The following is a 6,023-nucleotide window of genomic DNA, read 5'->3' on the forward strand; positions in this document are numbered from 1 at the left end:
GCCTTGCCACCTGTTATGGCTTCATCTCTCAAGTGTAAGGAATTGCAATGTGACAATTTGCTTGCTCCAAATGCATCGGTGGAGGATAGGCAGACTCACGCAAGATATGATGATGTGATAATTGAATTTTAAAAACGGTTTTATGGAGAAGGCAAAAAAAGAAAGCGGCACTTGGACTGTGGCTTTTGTTGGAGGAGAGGGGGGAGATGCCTGGCTGGGCATGCACCCACTCCTGCCCAGTCATTGCTGGGGCATAATGAGCAATGGTGGGGTCAGAGGGGCAGGGGGGGGAGGGGATTCTGTGCCCAGGTCTAGGCCCTGCCCTGGAAAGGAACAATAAAAGAAAAACATATATATAACCCCGGGTGTGGTGAGGAACAGGCCAAGCACAGCTGAAATGCACTCAAGGCTCTTGCTCTCTCGCAGGTACACAGCAAGGCAGATGTGCACAGTCATTTCTGTGGCCTTCCCACCAGTGAAGTGCAGGGGTTTTTCATTGCAGTTTTCCAGGAAAAAATGTAAATCAAACTGAATGAGAAGAAATGGCTTGGGCGTGTTTACTCTGTCGTTAACAACAGAGATAAGCACATTGGCTAACCCCAAACTGGGAAGTGTTGGGGCACTCGATACATAGAGCCTCCAGCAGGCTGTTATTGCAGCTTAAGCGGGTGGCAACACATCTGTGTGGACGTGGCACATTATTCAACCAAATAAGCTCTGAACTTGGGTGTAGCACTGGGAAATGGCTGTTGTTCTGTTCCCAGAATTGAGCTAATCAGCCTGCATGGTGCGATGGGCTCTGGCTGCCCACGCCATGCTCCCTCACAGAGCGCAGGCATGCCCTTTGCTGGCAACCAGAGAAGCAGGCTATGCTGCTGCAAGAGGTGCTGCAAACCACCCACCCAAAGTATTGCCAGTTCTCCCTAGTAACTGGATTTTATCTCCTCTTCAAGTTAGTTGGTGCTGTGGGGATAGAAGCCATTACCTCCGCAAAGTTTTTAGCAACTCTGATAGGTTTGCCTTTCCTACAGCCCCTGCTCATGAAGATGCACAGCCAAGGAGCACTACAAGCTACAAGTGCTACAAGAAGATACATCTGTAGGAGTCAGAGGAAGCCTCTGAATGTGGGGAAAAGAAGAGCATTAGATCGTCTTTTACAGAAATTAATATGTCCCTTAAGTTGAACAGCTAATGAGTGAGCTGGGAGGTAGGCAGTGGAAGATACAGCTAGGAAATACAGCATCAACTGATCAGATCTTGTAGATTTGGGGAGTCAGCATTCCAAAACCATAAGGCAGCACTTCATAGGAATGTCCATGCACTGATCCTATAGAGTCCTCTCCAGGAACACCTAAAGCATGGGCCAAAATCCCACTGTTCACAATAAATCATTGTAACTGTCCACTGCCACATGACAATAAACAGTAGGAGATAAAGAATAGGAAGGCAGACAAAAGTCTGACATGTTAACATTCAGATTTCCTGATTTTGAGGGGTACTTTCCCATAAACTACTGATGCACTGATCCTATAGAGTCCTCTCCAGGAACACCTAAAGCATGGGCCAAAATCCCACTGTTCACAATAAATCATTGTAACTGTCCACTGCCACATGACAATAAACAGTAGGAGATAAAGAATAGGAAGGCAGACAAAAGTCTGACATGTTAACATTCAGATTTCCTGATTTTGAGGGGTACTTTCCCATAAACTACTGAGAAGCACTAGGTGCTTCTCTTCAATGAGAGTTGCACATTGACAACAACATTTCAGGTCCTGGCCAGGCAGTATATATAAAGAAATCCCAAACTACCAAACAGAAAGCCCCACAACTCCAAACAAAACAACAAAAAATCCCTTATGGGAATCCCTGTACCTAGGAGACAAGTTTGGAATTTTCCACTGTTCCAAAACTCTAAACTGATCTATTTTTTTTTTCTTCAGCATCAGTCTTAAAAGCCCAATAAATTTACAGTTGCAAACAGGGTTTGAGTGGCAATTGTTAAGCATTTCCAAACTCTGCAAGCACCACTGTTTCTTTTAGTGCTCTGACTATTTTTCCTTATGAAAACAAGCTCTGGAAAACAAAAAACCTGAAGAGAATTAACTAATGAGAAGCCAACTTAAGGTAAAGTACATATTTTCACTGAAAAGGCACCTGCTGCAGGGTATCTTGTCACAAGGTGGGCATTGATGCATCCTTGCATTCAGAAGTAGATCCTGTCATGGGCCCAGCGAGGATCAGTACTGAGGCAGGGAAAAAGTAGGCCTGATGTAGCTTTTCAAATTGATACTGCTTGTGGAGAGGAACAAACAGCTCGTCTCCAACTGAGGGGCTGACTCTTGTCATTTATTCATGGCCAGCCCCCTGCCTGGATGGAAATAAAAATGTTTCAAAGATGACTGTGTGGGGGAGCTGGAAGACAGCTTGGAGGCACACTGAGGTTAGCACATTAATTTTTTATCTCTGGAGACTGGGTATCCAATTATGCTTAAAGTACACAAACAACTTTGGCTGGTCTCTGCAGTAGAGATTTATCCAGATCAGAAAATCTGCAATGGAACTGGGCACAACAGACTGATGTCACAAAACAATGCACACAGGTGGTTTTGTAGGTCAGATGTGCTAGCTAGCAGAGGACAGGAGGGCACAGGACTGCATTCTCATTAACTGCGTGTATTGTAGGATGGACCAACCTGTACATGGCAGCTAGGCCAGTGACAGGCCACACAACATGCTTTATTTGGGATTGTCATTAGCCAAAGGGCTTGTGGGCATAAGATCTGGTTCAGTTGGTGTTTACTGCACAGCTGCCTGTAACCAATGTTTCACACAGCAAAATGCCAGTGAAAACTCTTCTGCTTTAAAGGAGAGGAATTTTTTTCTCCATGTAGACACACTATCCTATTCTCCCAGGAATTAAGGAAGAGTTTTTATAGTAGTACACTTGTTCACACACACATTTCAATAGATAGAAGTCTAATGTAATTCCTATATTAGAACTGTCTCAAAATTTGTGAGCACCAGCTGCCCCCAGAGCTGGCCTGTACCCATGGAGTGAGATGGAATAAAACAGCAGGTGTTTTGTGGCAGGCTTGGATGCATCCTGGTCTCACAAATCTCACGCTCTCGGTGCCAACATGGAGGAAAAGCCAGTAGAAAAAAAGGCTGAGAATGGTGTGGGATCATTTCATCAGTGGATTTGGTGATAGGGGGAGTGGACTTTTTAAAGAGTTTTCTATAACTTCCTTTTTACAGTTCCATACTCGGGTAAAAAAATCAGAGACTAAGTCAAAAATAAATTGTGTGTAGGCAGAGGCAAGACTAGGCACTGAGGAAAGGCTATTTATCTGTGTCAATGGGCTAGATAAGACATACAAACAAAGCAACTAAAGCTCAAACAAAGCACAGGCTAAGATGTTGTAGGAAAGGCAAAGGCCAGAGAAGACTGTTGAACTACTTTCCGTGTTGCAAAGGGTGATCCATAGGTGAGGAAGAAGGACAGAAGGAGAGAGAGAGATGTGAATAAACAAATCTAGAACAGTCAAGGACAGTGAGATGTGCCAAGGAGGCAAGAGTTGGGGCTTGGGTCAGTCACTGTTCTTTGATACACATTTGTTCAGTGGTTCTCAGTTTCAGGTAGGTTCCTCCTATCTGCATCTTTTTTTTCAGTCCTCGGATAATTTACTGAACTACCCAAACTGGTCTGTGCATGAGGAAGAGTAAAGATAAAAGCGACTGGGAGTGCAGAAAGACAAGAGCTGGCACTAGCCAGGACATCAATAGATGAATCCTGCAGAAGCCCTGCTCCAGAAAGCTCCCTCCTGCATCAGCATGGCTGCTGTCACCGCAGGTTCTGCAAGGAGTGGAGGCTGCAGAGGAGATGAAGGTACAAAGGAAGGAAGTTCATACTGCAGCCACCCACCTGAACTTTGCTGACCCAGTGCTCACCTCGCACAGCACAGCAAATTCCAAATGACTGGTTTGAATTTGCCTAGCCTTTCCTAAATCAGGCCGCTCATATCTTTCTGACACACTGTTAAGCAAATAACCAGACCCTGCTCTATACCATACCTCTGGTCCTCCTGTTCAGTAGGTTGCTGATTAGCTGTTTGGATTAATAACTCCCCCCACCTCACCTTCTCTCCTTCCCTCCCCCCACCGCAGAGAGACAAGACACTGCAGACCAGACACTGCAGAGCTGTCAAATCTAATTCATAACACATGCCTAGCAGTTCTTAGGGGAGAGGAAGGATCTGATGCCCTGGCTCCTCACCATCCCCCGGTACAAAGAGACCATTTAATGACTGCACATTAGCAATGTGGACAATTAGCATTCACATGGAAGATAAATGGCAGCATAAATTAAATATCACTAAGTGAAAGAGCAAAGATACAAGATCTGAGCTCAAGGTTGTAAACAAATAAGCAGGCAAAAGGGAACAAACAGCCACTGCGACAGCTAAGCCATTTAGGAGAGTTACCTTCCAGCGTCTTGGACTTTCCCCAGGGGTGTCTTCACATTCGCATGGCTGTTGCCCAGAGCTCACTGGCTCCTGGCTGGTTGTTAAGCAGATTCTTTCTGCTCAGGAATTTAGACCTCAGAGTGATTTACCCCACCGTCTCTAAACTTCTGCCTGTTTGGGGATCTGTGCATCAGCAGCTTCCCTGTGCCACATGCATCAGACAGGAGCTCTGGGGGACCACAAGCCTAAGCAGCTCCTGCTCTACCCTTTCCCATAGTTTAGAACACACCTTTCTTTCCATGGGCCAAGGTCAGCAGCTCCTAACCTTAGCACAGCTTTTTTAGCTCCTCTTCTTGCTAATTTCTATCATTTCATCATTTCCTAAGCACCAGAAACATAAGGACTGAGACAGTCCTTGGCCTCTATGACAAGCAGAAGGGCAGGGGATACTACTCTTCTTTGTCTGGGCATCTGTGCAAGGCTATTATCAATATTAATTTAATACAGATTTGCAATATGCCTCTCAGATATACAACTAATACTGACTACTGCAGGCACAGGAAAAAAAAAAACAAACAACCAACCAATCAAACAAACAAAACCCCCAGAGATTATGTAAATGCTAAGTAAACAAAAGTTACCAGCTGAACACTGACATTCTCCAGCCTGCCCATGCAGTCACTTTTAGTGCATTGACAGCTCAAGTTTATCAACAGCTGGAGGAGTCAAAATTACTTTTGCTGTGAAACTACAAAACATGTGAATAACTAAAAGGTAAAGCATAAAAGTGACAGAAACATAGGGACTGCCAAATAGGATCACACTAAACAGCCCTTCAAGCTCAGAGAGCGGCTAGTAGCAGATGCTTTGGAGGAAGGAAACCCCCTCCCACACCTCCCTGGGGACAATTATCAATTATCCTGCTTCGAAAGAAAATGTTTTCCTACTTTAATATTTCTTCCAGTCCTTCTTAATGGAAGTGTTTGCCTGGATATTTTTCCCCATAAGCATTTTATTGCTTTGTCCACATTGTTCATTACTTTGAAGTAAAATGACACAGTTCACATGGTGATCTGAAAGGACTTTCTGAAAGTGAACAAAGCTATCTACACAAATCCCAAGGTGAAAGCAAACGTCACATAGTATTGCACATTGGAAAACTGAGAAATGGGCTTAGAGACTTGCAAAAATCAGTAATAAAACACAGTCTCCTTGACTCCCAGTTCTGTGCCTAAGAAGCAGAGGAAGGACAGTCAAATAGGGCCATCCAGATCACTAAGACTTCTTTCAGCCCTGTACCATTGTGGGAAATCTAGGCACATAACTCTTCTCTCATGTTCTAGCTCTTCTCCTTGTGGATCAGTACTGATGCTTTTTCATAGATTTTTCCCAAACTGGAACAAATAAGCGGCTTTTGGTAGTTGTGGGTAAGCCTTTTGGAGAGGCGATGCAGGGATAAGGGTGGCAGGTGCTGTGAATTTCATACCTAAAAAACTGAGACATGGATAAATATCTCTTATTCAAAGGCAAAACAAAGGCAGGGCCCTCAAACTACTG

Source organism: Antrostomus carolinensis, unplaced genomic scaffold (assembly GCF_000700745.2).
Source record: "Antrostomus carolinensis isolate BGI_N321 unplaced genomic scaffold, ASM70074v2 scaffold42274, whole genome shotgun sequence".
NCBI lineage: Eukaryota > Metazoa > Chordata > Aves > Caprimulgiformes > Caprimulgidae > Antrostomus > Antrostomus carolinensis.